This window comes from Mus caroli, unplaced genomic scaffold, assembly GCF_978045245.1.
Source record: "Mus caroli unplaced genomic scaffold, Mus_caroli_1 scaffold_2, whole genome shotgun sequence".
Taxonomy (NCBI): Eukaryota; Metazoa; Chordata; class Mammalia; order Rodentia; family Muridae; genus Mus; species Mus caroli.
This window is the reverse complement of record NW_028227257.1, coordinates 35,179,539-35,193,604: the sequence shown is the minus strand read 5'-3', so window position 1 is coordinate 35,193,604 and position 14,066 is coordinate 35,179,539. Positions and strand designations below refer to the sequence as shown.

Genomic DNA, 14,066 nt, shown 5'->3' with positions numbered 1-14,066 from the left:
CTGATTTGCTTCTCTGGAGTGTACTAGAATGTACTAATGTGAAGAGGCCACTGTGTCACCTTGTAGAATTTTTGTCAAAATATTTTCCAGGAACTGTGTAAGCTTCATGCAAGATTAAACATTCTTTGAAGGATTAGTGCCTCAAGACAAATGCTTTGGTGTCAACTTTTATACTTCTATAGGCCTTAGAGGTTTGATGGATGGATTGTGTGAGCATCTCAGAAATTCACCTAAGGTCATTATAGCACAGAACCAGATGCTGAGCAGAAGAAACCTCCCCCTGGCCTCTTGTCATCAGTGTTGGCCTCGTTGGAGTCTGATTCCTCTGACTTCAATTCTGACAGCACTGAGAAGAACTCTGCTTGGGGATGGGAGTGACAGTTGTATCTGTGGGCTCCTGGCTTTTTCATGGTTTACGCTGGGCTTCAGTGTGTTTTGGAGAAGTGTCCAATCTCTATTGGACCTGTCTTCACTTTGACAGCTTCCTTTCTTTGTGTACCAAGACCTCTGTTGTCCACACTTAGCTTTGTGTTCTATGATGTTCCTAGGCTGTCCTAATTGAGGGGACAGGGTATTCTAAAATATGTTGGGAGTTATGAGAAGCACCTGCAGCACTGAGATCTGTACAGGCAAAGACCTGCAGTAGTTTTTGTCAGGACCTCCTGACTCTTAATCACTGTACTGGAAGGATGCATCTGTGGGCATGAGGTACACTGTTGGAATGTCAGTGTTCTCAGTGACAGGCGATTCCAGGGGTTGAACCCACCCACTGACTGTAGGCTCATGGCTATCAAAGTGTGCATCTCAGTTGATGAGTCTTGATCCCATCTATTGAAGGAGGAGTTGTGTGCTTTACAGCTTCAGTCAAGCTTCCCAAATCCTCTGCCACTCAGCTCCTCAGGGTTAGGCTTTCTTGCTGTGCACAGCTATCTCCTAGAACTACCTTTTGCTCTAGGGTTGAGGCTGGTTTAAATTTAGATTGCCTAATTTATGGATTATTCTCAACCCCCCAGAGTGGGTTAGTTTTGAACAACAGGTACCTTCTCAAGATGGTGGCTAGCCCTTTCTTGCTCCCTGAGTCATACAGACTGACAAAATGGTTATTCTGATTATCCTGACCCAGGTGGAAGGAATCTGTCTCACCCACACCCACTGCTACATTTAGGCTTTTGAGGAGTGTGGAATTGTTTCAATGGTAGGAATGTCCCTTTCTTTCCACCTGAGACCCCTAGATTAGCCCTGGGATGAGGGTTGTTCTGTACCTCACTGCACTGTGCAGCTGAGCATCTGAACAATGTTCACCTTGGCTTGGGGGGATGGGCACCCAGCTCTGCGTCATTCGCTCACTGCCTTTATGGCTCCAAACAACTTCCATTTCCTCTCTTTGCAATAGGCAGTTCTTTCTTATTTGGCAGTTTCACCTTAAGTGGGTCACAAGGAGAGGCACCTTCTAATCTTCCATCTTAACTGAAGTCAGGCATTGGTTCCTACCCCAAAGTTTTGGGAACAGGGTCTTACTATGTAGGGCAAGCTGTCCTTGAACTCTTTAAATACCCCTGGCTGGCCTTGAGTTCCCTAAGTGTCTCCAAAGGGCTGAGACTGTAGTATAGAACCACCACTCCTTGTCAAATTTCTATTGTTTAAGACAGATCTTGCTTTGTGGGTCTAGCTGGTAAAAGACCCAAGTCCCCTTGGCAGTTCATTAGAGGCACTCACTGAAATCTTTAATAGTGCTAACTGGTCAGAAATTCACTGATAATGTTGACTTTTCCAGAAAATTGTAAGTTTTTGACAGAGCTCTTCTAGGTAAATGAAAGGTAGTTGGATTCCTAGCTGTGATATGAAATTAGTAAACACATCAAAGCTTGGCTTTTATTTTGTTTTGCTTTGAACAGTGAGTTGGAGAACACCTGTGGTGTCCTGTATGTTCTGAGTCTAGAACTTGTGTCTTGTTGTTATACAAATGACCCAAAGCTACAAACTGAGCAGTTAAAAATCAACAAATAGTGATGTGGTTTCATTCATCATCACCACCACCACCACCAGGCATCACCATCATCATCACCATCATCTGAGACAGAGTATTATTCTTTAGTCTAGGCTAGCCTGAAACTTACTATGTAGCCCAGACTGGCCCTAAACCCAGGCTAGTCTTCCATCTTCAGCCTCCCAAGTACTAGAAGTACAGACCTCAGCTACCATATCTATATTTGAATAGGCTGTTGAAGGATTCCTAGCTTCAGGTCCTGCATTGGCCTCATTGAAGTTGTTCCTCACTCCTTGGTGTTTGAAAGCAATAAAAAGCCACTAGCACATCTGGAGGAAGCTGGTAGTCCAAAAGGCTGTTGGTTGTGGTGGTGGTACAGCTTTCTAACACATAACATCGTTGTCTCCAGGCACTCCTAGGTGATGGCCAGCAACCAGTGCCTAGGTGTTTCTATAGTTGTGGAGGAAATGAGGTGGAAAAGGACAACAAACAGGTTAGAAACAGCAGCATCCATTGGACAGTCCCACGGGGAACTGCAGTTTTCAGCTAGGACAGTGTCTGCTGCTTGTCAGAGGCTCTGCGGTGTGTTGAGAGCATGCTATTTGTGGTATTAATGCTGACACATGATTAAGCCCATTGGAATGCCCATCATAGCAAGGTCAACTCTAAAGGCACACTTAGCCTCTAGCTGTTCAAGACAGGTGCTGTGTGAGGTCCTTCTGTCTTAATGCGTACCTAAACGCTCAGAGAACTTTTAGACTAAAACCTCTAAGAGTCCTTCTAGTCGGGAATCACAAATTTAGTCCGGAATTCACAAATGAGTTTTCTCTTTTAAAACCTATTTTGAAATATAATTTTATTACAATTTTTTTCACTTAGCACATTTCAGAAATGACACATTGCTCAAAGAAGGAAAACAAACACAAACAAACCTAACCAAACCCGGCAGCTCACAGTCCCGAGACAGCTGTTGCTGGCCTGACTCCTTTGCAGGGCTCTCCAGTCGGGTTCCTCTGTGTCCTTGCCTTCTCAGTCTAAGAGTTCAGGACTGCTTGGTGCACAGCGTCAGCTGCTTCACTTCACTTGAAAGAGTGAATGTTCAAGTCATTTATTCTTCCAGAGTAAACTTTATATTTTCCATTTGTATGTCATACATTTGAATCATAAAAATATCCCCCCAAATTTAGAATATTATAGAGTACTTAAAGTTTATCTAGAATGGAAAGGAAAGTTTATTCAAGCAGAATCTTAAAACTCAAGTCGAAAAAGCAAAAGTGCAGTTTCCGTCTGTGCCAGGCGATGGGTGGACTTCTCGGATGGTCAGCGTGGGAAACGATTCCAGAGTGTCACTTATTAGAGTTGCAGCTGAAGAAAGAGCCTTTCAGAGACTCAGGTCTGTGGGTTAGTTATCACCTCAGCATCATACAGAAACAAGCGTGTTCTCTTCTTTTCTTTGACTAAAACCTGGAAACAGGTCCTGAGAATGGCATCGAGTGGTTCCACCTGCCGCACCTTCAGATGCTTGTTCAGGAGTGCAGGACTGGAAGAAGGGGGTCTCAGGGATGAGTGGGCCTAGGGGAGAAGTCCGTTCCTGACCGGTTTCCAAACCAAACCAAAGGTCACAGACTAGCTATGCACACTAGCTGTGTTTCTAGCTTGCTTTTCTTATATTCATGGAGGGGCCTCCATAGCAAACTCAACCCCATAAGGCATCTGCTCATGGTGGCATTGAAGTTATCAGAAATCACACTCACAGAGCACTATTGCTATTAGGATCTTAGGCTTTCCCTAAAACCCATGCAGGGAGCATTTAGACGAGGGGAGATAGAAAGTGCCCTGTTAGGTGAGGGATCATGATGCTTAGTAGTTAGTTAGCTGGGTTTTATTGTACCCTCAGAATCACAAAGGGACACACACACACACAGAGCCAGGGCTGGCCTCTAGAAATGCACATGATAATCCGCTTTATTGTTCTCTCCCAATTTGCATTGCTGGGATTAAGGTCAAGAGCCATCACACCTAGTTTCGGGTTGACTGAGAATGCCATACATAATTAAAACCTTTTTCTCACATAATTCACATTATTGCCGTATCGTTTAAAGTTCACTTGGACATTTCATATTAAAAAATAACTATTTTGAGTGGTATTAGAAAATATCTCATAGACAGGTGCCCAGTTTATCCCTTCCTTGTCCTTGCTTTAGGTCCCAACTCCCCAACTCCTATTCCATTAAATGGGTTTGCATCTGTTTTTCAAAGACTTTATCCCATATGTCTATGTCAGCATGATATTGTGATACATAGATATATAGATTTTATTTTATTTTATTTTATTTTATTTATATTTAACTTAATTAAATTCTTTCAGACAGAGTGTAAAACAGCCCTGGCTGCTCACAGACACATGCTGCTTCTGTCTCAGTCTCCCAAGTGCTGGTGTCACAGGCATGTGCTACTGCACCGGCCTCTGTTTTGTTTTATTATTATTATTTAATGTCTTAGGGTCTACACTGATATTGCCATTTTTATCCCTTATATCAATAAGGATTAGCCCAGGTAGAAATGATTGTTTAGTTCCCTTACAATTCAAACTTCTCAATATGACGCCTCAGTTCTTGATGTATTGTCTTTACTTCCAGCCTATTGTATTATCTACACCGGCATGCCTTTTACCCTTATACTGCCCTTTAATGCAGGTCCTCATGCTGTGGGAACCCCCAACCATAAAATGATTTTCTACAGTTCATTGCTACTTCATAACTGTAATTTTGCTACTGACAGGGTCTCAGTTTCTAAGACCATTAGAAATATGTGTTCTTAGATGGTTGTGACGCACAGGTTGAGAAACAGTGGTCTAGAGTAATTTGAGAGGTGGGAACCTGAGTTGAGAAAATGTCTCCATAAGATCAAGCTGCCTACCAGGCTTTTAGGTCATTTTCTTCATTACTATTTGGGGGTTCTGGGTTCTGTTAGAAAGCAGGTTGAGCAAACCAGGAGGGGGGCAAAGTAGTAGACAGCACTTCCTCATGGCCTCTGCATCAACTCCTGCCTCCTGCCCTGCTTGAGTTCCTGTCCTGATTTCCAGGGCTATGATGTGGAAGTATAAGCCAAATAAATTCTTCCCTCTGCAACTTGCTTTTGGTCATGGTGTTTTTTTTTTTTTTTTTTTTTTTTTTCTGTCTCCATCATTTTTTTTTTATTATTATTAGGTATTTTCCTCAATTACATTTCCAATGCTATCCAAAAAGTCCCCAATACACTCCCCCCCCCCAGTCCCCCACCCACCCACCCCCACCCCTTGGCCCTGGCATTCCCCTGTACTGGGGCATATAAAGTTGGCAAGTCCAATGGGCCTCTCTTTCCAGTGATGGCCTACTAGGCCATCTTTTGATACAAATGCAGCTAGAGACAAGAGCTCTGGGGTACTGGTTAGTTCATAATAATGTTCCACCTATGGGGTTGCAGTTCCCTTTAGCTCCTTGGGTGCTTTCTCTAGCTCCTCCATTGGGGGCCCTGTGATCCATCCAATAGCTGACTGTGAGCATCCACTTCTGTGTTTGCTAGGCCCCGGCATTGTCTCACAAGAGACAGCTATATCTGGGTCCTTTCAGCAAAATCTTGCTAGTGTATGCAATGGTGTTTTATCATAGCAGTGGTAACCTTGACTAAGACATTTTGCCATCAGATTTTTAAAAAATATAATATCAACCTAAACTCCTTCTCCAATTGCCTCCCAGAATTGCCTCCCCAACTTCTCCCAACTTTTAGTGTTCTCTCTCTCTCTGTCTCTCTCTCCCTCCCTCCCTTCCTCTCCCTTTCCCCACTGAATCTTCCAGTTTTTGCTGCCTATATACTCATGAGTTTGGGACCATCCACTGAAGCATGTCCAACCTACTAAGGGCCATTTTCATCTCACCAGCCTCTTCCTCTTCTTGCTGGAATAATGACTGGCTTGATCGTGTATAGGAAACCACAGATGCTATGATTTCATGAGTTCAGTGGTCCTGTCATATTCAAAAGACTTGTTTCTCGATAGTCCTCCTGAAGTTGACTCTTACAGTCTTCCTCAATGGTTCCCGAGCCTTGTGGTGAGAGGGTATGACGTAGATGCTCCTGTGGTGAGTACTCCCTTGACACTCTAGGCTTCAGCCACTTGTATGTTTCTGCACTAACTGCCAGTCACTGTACAAAGAAAATGTTCTCCTGAGATCTGTGAGCTGTACTTATCTCTGGGTAGAGAGAGATGAAATTAGAGGACAGCTTGATGCTATGTCTGTTTAGCAAAATAATAATAGTAGGTTATTATTCTGGGGCTTATTAGTTCTCCAACCATGGCCTGTTGGATGGATTCACAGTACCAGGTATGTATTTCATCTTAGGGCGCATGCCTTAAAACTAAACAGAATGAATGGTTGGTTGTTCCCATGACATTCATGCCACTGTTGCACACACTTGTGGCTTTTGTAGATCAGGATACAAGGTTCACATCTGGATAAGACTACTGGTGACTTTTTTTTTTTTAACCCCCCAGCAGCCTGCATAATTCCCTTCCAGGACTATGAAAGCTAGCCATTAGTGGAAGCTTGTTAGTCAGTACTAACTTGATTTCTCCTGGCACTGTGACCACTGTGTGGTGTCTTCAGCAACAAGATCTTTCTCAAGTTCTGGTGGGCAATCAAAAATAACGGCTTGTATTGTTTTGTATTGTATTGTTTTGGGGTTTCTGAGACATACCTGACTTGTGGGAAAATATCCCACACCTAACACTCACAAGGGAAGGTACAGCAGAGAAGTGGATTAGGAAGGGATAAGTAACACTAGGGTTGTTTGAAAATCCATATGGAAACCTACTATTTTATAATATTCAAATATACATACATACATACATACATACGTGCATACACATATGCTTTCTTTGTTTCTCTTGTTTAGATTTGTTTTGAGGGTTATTCTGCCTGTATTATTTCCTTAAGTAGAAATTCAGATTATGGATTTGACAGTTTTCCCCCTTGTATAAATACTAAATGCTGTGAATTTTCTCCTAGTGAATGGTGAACATTACAGTTTTGGTATGTTGTATTTTCCTTTTCATTTACTTCAAAGTGTATTCTATTTTGCCTTAAGAGTTCTCTTTGATGCAAAGGCCATTTAGAAGTATGTTCAGATCCTGCATGGTGGTTCAAAACTGTAATCCTAGGAAGTTTAGGTAAGAAAATTAATGTAAGCTCAGAGCCAGCCTCAAACTACATAGTGAGTTTTAGGTCAGCCTGGGCTATAGGATGACCCACTGCCTCAAAAAATGAAGATGGGGAGCAGAGGGGGAACGACTAGAGAGATGGCTCAGCAATTAAGAGCACTGACTGCTCTTCCAGAGGTCCTGAGTTCAATTCCCAGCAACCACATGGTGGCTCACAACCATATGTAGTGGGATTCAATGCCCTCTTCTCGTGTGTCTGAAGAGAGCAATGATGTATTCACATACGTAAAATAAATAAATAAGTGAAAAAATGAAGACAAAACCTAAATCTAACCAGCTAACCAATCAAAGACCTGTGTTCAGTAATTTGATATACTATGTTTTTAACTCAAACACTGGGTTATTGTAGGAGACACTCTGGTGAGAAGGTTCTTGGGTTTACATATCATACGTTGCTAGACTGTTTTGCACAGTGAAGTGAGGCAATGTGATGCTGTGTTTTTGCATGAATTTGAAGTGATGCCTTTAGCTAATTCTTAATGTTTCTGGGCCTAGTGGTATGTTTTAAAAGCAGGTTTTGCAGTCCATCTTATTTTCTCTTTGTTCCTTTTAGCAAATTACCATTGGGCAGAATCGGATCCTGAAAAATTCAAGATGCTAAAGCCCCTACACTGCTTTAAGAATTCGGGACTCAAATATGAAAAGAAAATCAGAAATAAGACCCTGGGAACCTGAATATCCCTGCTGAAAAACACCAAAGGACCATTTCATTTTGTGTATTGCTGTGGTCTGATTGGGGTAGTGGGTGCTGTGGGATGGGAGAGTGCTTGTGGGTTCACACCCATGCCCTCCCCATGGAGAGGGGACCATTGGTTTCCTTGCTTTCTACCATGTTTTGGCTTGCTTTTGGAACAGGCTGGCCCAGCATCATCTGTCCTCATCTGTGGTGTACTGTGAGTCTGTGATCCATCTCCAGCACATGCCTGCTGCCCACCATCTCCATCATTGAGTCACAAGACAGGGCTGGTGTTAGGCAACCAATAATAACATATTGTATGAGACTTTGCATCTTGTACATTTTCTCTTCTTTTCTAAAAATAAATAATAAAACCATAAATCTCAATGAACTACTTTATTATTAGATTCTGCTGTGTTTGTTTAATGATGTTTTCTGTAGAAATGTGTTGTGTCTTAATCCACTGGATGTATTATACTTCATTTCAGATAAGGCCTTGCAAGTGGCTCCCATAGGCCTCTGGTTGCAAAGTCAGAGGCTATCTGTGTTAATTTATGACTGATAGCATTCTATTTGGAAAAGTGGTGGCAGGGAAGGATATGCAGATGGGCCACTTTCCCATCTTTCTTCAGAACGGCCAGAGCATCCTAATTGAGAATGGATGCAGCTGTGCATAAGCACTTGTCCCACATTGGCTCTGTTGTGGATATGACCAAGCCAGCACACAAAGTCATGGGAAGGAAATCACATTCTGTCAAAGGAGTTAACTGGCCAGTAAGACACTTAAAGCAGTCATTTTTAAATACTATATAATGTTGAGAAATAATATAGTTGCTTATGGTAAATACTAATATCCTCTCTTAAAATATCCCTTGTCTCATTATAGAGGAGACACCCTTATTTGGCAATGCTGCACTGTCTACTCATGACCTTTGTAATGACTGAGTCCCTTTTAAATGAAAGCATGTGAGAGAGGGGGGGAAGGAGGGGAGAGAGAGAGAGACTCAAATACCATTTATAACACACTTTCAACTACTTGGGTTAGGAAAGGATTTGTTACCTAGTAATATCTCTCTTTGTTCTGAATCAGTACAGACATAGAGCAAAATGTATAATATTTAATATCCACATTTGAGGTTAAAAACATTGCACCCTGTGCAGACCCAGGTCAGTTTTCCCAGCCCATGGGCAGTGAGGTCCAAGAAGCCACCAATCCCACTCCATCTGAATTACCAAACTAGGGTTTGACATGAATAAATTTACTGATATCTCTTTTTAACAGGCGTCAGTGAGAAGATTTGTCATATATTTTCCTGCCACTGCAGTTTATCAGCACCAATTAGTGCTCACTGAACAGCTGCAGCCTGTCCTCGGCATCAGGGAAGATGCGGATTGGGTTGTAAGAACTGACAGGTAGATGCGTGGACCCTGGGAATGACACACACTCATTGTCCACAGCTGTTTCTGGACTCCGTTTTAAAGGGACACAGGCCAATTGGAGTATAAGCAGCAGAGAGTGGTCAAGCAGCCAAAGTGTCTGACACCAGGAAGAAGGAAGCTGAAAGGGCTCTGTAGCCCAGGAAAGAACATTGGTGAGGATGTAAAAGACGTAGAAGAGACCCTGGATCAGAAATAAAGAAGAGGACCAGTGGGTATAAGTTGTATTCGAGTGGAGGCTGGCTTTTTAACAACAACAAAAATTTGCAAAGTGGATCATAATGTTGGGAACTTTTGTTGTCTGAGCAGAAAACCCGACCTACTTATGTGAAGGGGAAGACCTTCTGTTTCAAGAAATTGACTTCAAAATCTCCCTTAGCAAACTACAGGGCCACATAGCATTTGATTGAAGAAAACATTTCCACCATCATGAAGATCATTTTTAGCTCCTGGGATCAGAGAAGCAGTGAATACATTCCTGACTGGCCTGGGAGGGTCATATTTAACAGGCCAACATGATAGAGAGACAATGTGAGGTCAAGGAGAAACCCCAAACAGCTATAGACCCATCAAAAACAAAGTGCCAGTCTCCAGTGTGTTAACCCTCCTTTGAAAGAAAGGTTGTTTCTAAGTCTGTCTGTGGGAGTAAAGGCTAAAATTAGATTTTGGGCTCAGTTCTGCTTGCATAGGATAAACTCCTCTGTCTTTACATCCTTTTTAGCATCTTTTCCTTTTGCTTACTTATAATGCTTGCTGTTTACTGTCTGCTCAAACATCTTTTGTACAGGGATGGGAGAGCAGAGTCGTACCATGTATGGCTTTTTTTTGAGGAGCCTTGGCAGATCTTAGGCCCAGTACTTTAAACAGAACAGCGTGCCGGCAATGCTGGGAACCAAGACCCGTTTAATCTTGCCTTTTGTGGTTTACTTTACAGCAGAACAAGCACTTGTGGCTACACAAAACATAGACCAAATAAAGGCATCCTCTCAGCCTGGATGCTCCACAGCCTCTCCTCATGGTTGGTGGTCCAGGGCAGGGAGGGCGGGCAGTTCCTCTACCATGCCACTTTGAGATGATGATGATGGAGCTGTGCTGATGGGCATAGGCCAAACTTGGCATCCATTGATTTGATCCTACGAAACAAACATACATACACACCAACGCTCACTCCCTTGATCCTACTGTCATTTTAGTGTTGAGAACCAGAGAGATGGCCTTTGCTACAACTAATTTATCATTGTCTGACCTGTTCAGCCAGGTGCTTCCAGAATTCTTTGTAAATTCATTGCTGATATGAGTCCTTATAAAACAGAGGAGAAGAACCTCGTATCAGAAACTGGGCAAACTTCACAAGTTGGACCCCTCTCAACTGCCATAGGAAAGATATGGGAGACTACTGTTTAAGGGGAGTCAGCCTTCTAAAGTGCTGCTGTGTTTCTATCCTCTCCCGAGGTCTGGACAGCAGAGCATTTAATTTTGGAGTTCCTAAACAGCAGCTTTAAATACCCACTAGGAAATTACCTGTTAGTGTGGCATTTTAGACTGCTAAATCTAAGCTAATAGATTACTTTGGGATAATGGATTTGATATTTATAGGGGCTTCTTAATACCCTGCTTTGGTTCTTTACCGGGGATGAGTGAGCTTAAGGGCTCAGTCCTTGAACAGAAAGTACAGTGTGGGTGGTCTCTTGAAGGGGCTGCAGCTGATAGGCCCTCTGTTGGAGGGAGATGGCTCAGGCTTAGATACAAAAACAACTTTTTCTTTGGGGGAGTAAGAGATCTGTGGGCAGAGGTAGTATCAGCCCCACAGCCACAGTGGGTGACAGAGGTATGGCAAGTCTGATGTCCTCGAGGTGACAGAAAGGAAGAATGTCCAGACAACCACCAGCAGGTTGGTAGCACTGAGGCGGGGGTGGGGGGCAAGAAGGGACACAGAAAGATAAGGACAGAAGCCGCACCTAGAGCAAAGGGATTGATTATTCATAGTTAACGCCTGTCACTGGCCACATCTTCCCCAGACCAATGTGTTCTAGTTCTTCAGTAATTTTTCCTGTAACTGTGACCACTGAAAACCAGATACAGTTCTGCCATTGTGTGGCTGAGGCACCTTGATGTGAGCACGTGAGCGTGTTGGGCCCTAAGAGGTCAAGGGATGGCATAGACCTGGCTACCAGGGAAACCTCGCGACAAGTTACTGTTCTAGCTGTTGAGGACTGTCCTCCCTCCTCTGTCAAGGGGAAGCAATACTTCCCCTTGCAGCATGGCTGTAAGATTGAGTAAGAGGATGCTCAGACTCAGAGCAGTCCCCCGGACAGGCACATTGCCTGGGTGGACAGGTGCTGTTGCTGCATCCTATTCTTGGCTCATGTGGAGCCTACAGGTAAGTGAGATTAACCACCCCTCTTCCCCCACCAAAAAAAAAAAAAAAAAAAAAATCCATGCAGTCTTGGTGGGGGCAAGGCTATGGTCTTTGAACTGTTTCTACAGTCATGTGTGTCCTCCCTCCCAGCTTCAATGTCATCTTCAGACCGGTTCTAGTTTTAATTCTTGGCTAAGTCCACACACAGGAGGGAGCTGGTTCTCCACAAAAAAGTCTTCCTTCATACCAGTCAGTGTATTATTTATCTTCTCATTTAACACACATTCCTCCTGCCCATTTTCCCCATTCCTGCTGAAACCAAGCTATATTCTACTTTGCAGCATTTTGGTGATTAGTGATCTTGTCAAACTGTAGGAAGCCAACTCTAAGATCATGCCAGATACAAGGCTGTGGTATATCAGGCCATGATTGCTGTTGTTGTAAACAACACCATTGCACAGGCGTAAGCCCGAGTCTGGCGCCAACCCCTCCCCAGCGGGTACTTGCTAATTCAACCAATCCCAGGAGGACACGAAGCCTTTCCCTGTGCTGGAGTGCATATAAGCAGACCTCCCTGGGTTCCCGGGGTCCCTGTAGCAGCATCGAGGCGTTCCTATAATAAAGGCTGTTGAGAAAAATCAGACCGTGTTGTGTCTTCTTTGCCGGCCGAGGTGGGCGCAACATCAAACAATATAGTATAACACAAGGTGTTACTCTGAACTCACCCTGCCTCCCAATTTACTGAGTTCTTTTTCACAGTGCCCCAAACTGTCCGTGTAATCATCTATTCTAGAATGCTCTAGGAGATCATATCCAGCTGGGATGTTTGTAGTATCTGTCACTCATTCTACAAAAGTGATTTTTGACACGTTTGGATTTCATCTCCTCTCTTTAGCATGACTCTTTTAAAGTCACCCCATGGTAACTCCAGTCTGTGGTCACATCTTTTTTGAAACTTCATTTCATTCAGAGAAATTTATAATTGGTTCCTCACCTACCTTGGGCTCAAAGGCCACTTTTATGATGTCTATTTTTATCTTTTCTGAGTTTCAAATGTTTGTTTATAGGAGTAGATAGAGTAATTAATTAGAGCACTTACCCATGGCCAAAAGCTTGCCTCAGCCCATTGCAAGCTTCAGCTGATCACCACAGCCCATCTGTTTTCCCCATGTTAAGTGGAGAAAGACTTAGAGAGAGGCATGGGAATCCAGAGCTGTGAAGAGTACGGTGGCATTTTACCTGCTTGACCAGTAACTAGTTAGCTACTGCAGGGCTTTGGGAACTAGAAGAACATAGAGGACCCTGGGCCAGGATAGGACTGAGTATTAACCACAGCAACTGCATGTCTACAAACCAGGTGACACTAAGGGCCCGGTGTCTATTGCCTGCTCTTTGAGGAGACACTCTCCAGTGGCAGTGATCTATATGAACAACCTTGGAAATGAGGTCTCAGTTGACGAAACACCAGGGAGAATGGCCTCTCGACAACTGTACTTGTTACATTTATCATGACTATGAGAAAATCCCTGGCAGAAAGTGGTCTCTTGATCCTGTGTGCTTGGGCAGAATGTCACAGTAGCAGGAACATGTGGCAGAAACACACACATGCACAAGTATGTGTGCATACAGACACATACATATTATACACATGGGTGCAAGGAAGGAAGGAAGGAAGGAGAGAGAATACCTATCAGAGAAGGGACAAGATACCTTCAGTGTCCTGTTCCTAGTGACCTACTTCTTCCAGCCAAGTCCTACTTCCTAAAATGCTAGTACCAGCTGGAGACCAAGCATTCGAAACATGATCCTATGAGGGTCTCCCATGTTCAGGCCGTAACACACACCTCCATTCAGAGGTGATAGAGCCAGGATTTGAAGCTAGACTTAGGATCCCACTCTTCTGACCCACATGACCACCAAGTGCATGAAGATAGCATTGAGCTCTGGTGCCATGTCTCACTGGTCACCTGCTCCTTCTACATGACTTTCACCCGCAGTCATGATGCGGACACTGTTCTTGTAATTACTACTCTTGCACGTTTCCTTCCAAAAGCTGATGACTTCTTGTACTCTTGCTCTTGCCTGGGATTGCTGGTGGGTGGGAGCAGTGCAGATTGAGGGAATGGGACAAGGTGGCAATGTTTTCCACAAAGGCTGTAGCTGCTGGCAGCTCTCCCTCTCCTGCAGAATTTTCCAAGATTCACCCACTTTGGTTACAGGGGTGTTGACACCCTGCATGGCTACCAAGTCTAGGTGGTGCTGTGCCTCTGGCCTCATGGACTTCTGTTAGTCATTCCGTCATCAGCTTTGCCATCACCTACACTGCTGGATCTTCACAATTCTCCTGTGT

At 43.6% G+C, this 14,066-nt stretch overlaps 1 protein-coding gene across 1 annotated transcript in view; it reads left to right on the top strand.

Moving 5' to 3' along the window:
• The window catches only part of Dtd1 (D-aminoacyl-tRNA deacylase 1), a 174,871-nt gene extending 166,548 nt beyond the window's left edge, over positions 1 to 8,323 (top strand). The window contains exon 6 of the mRNA XM_021152900.2: positions 7,798 to 8,323. The gene's annotated coding sequence lies outside the window, so the exon portion shown is untranslated. The remainder of the gene's footprint in view (positions 1 to 7,797) is intronic.
• Positions 8,324 to 14,066: the final 5,743 nt, after the last annotated feature.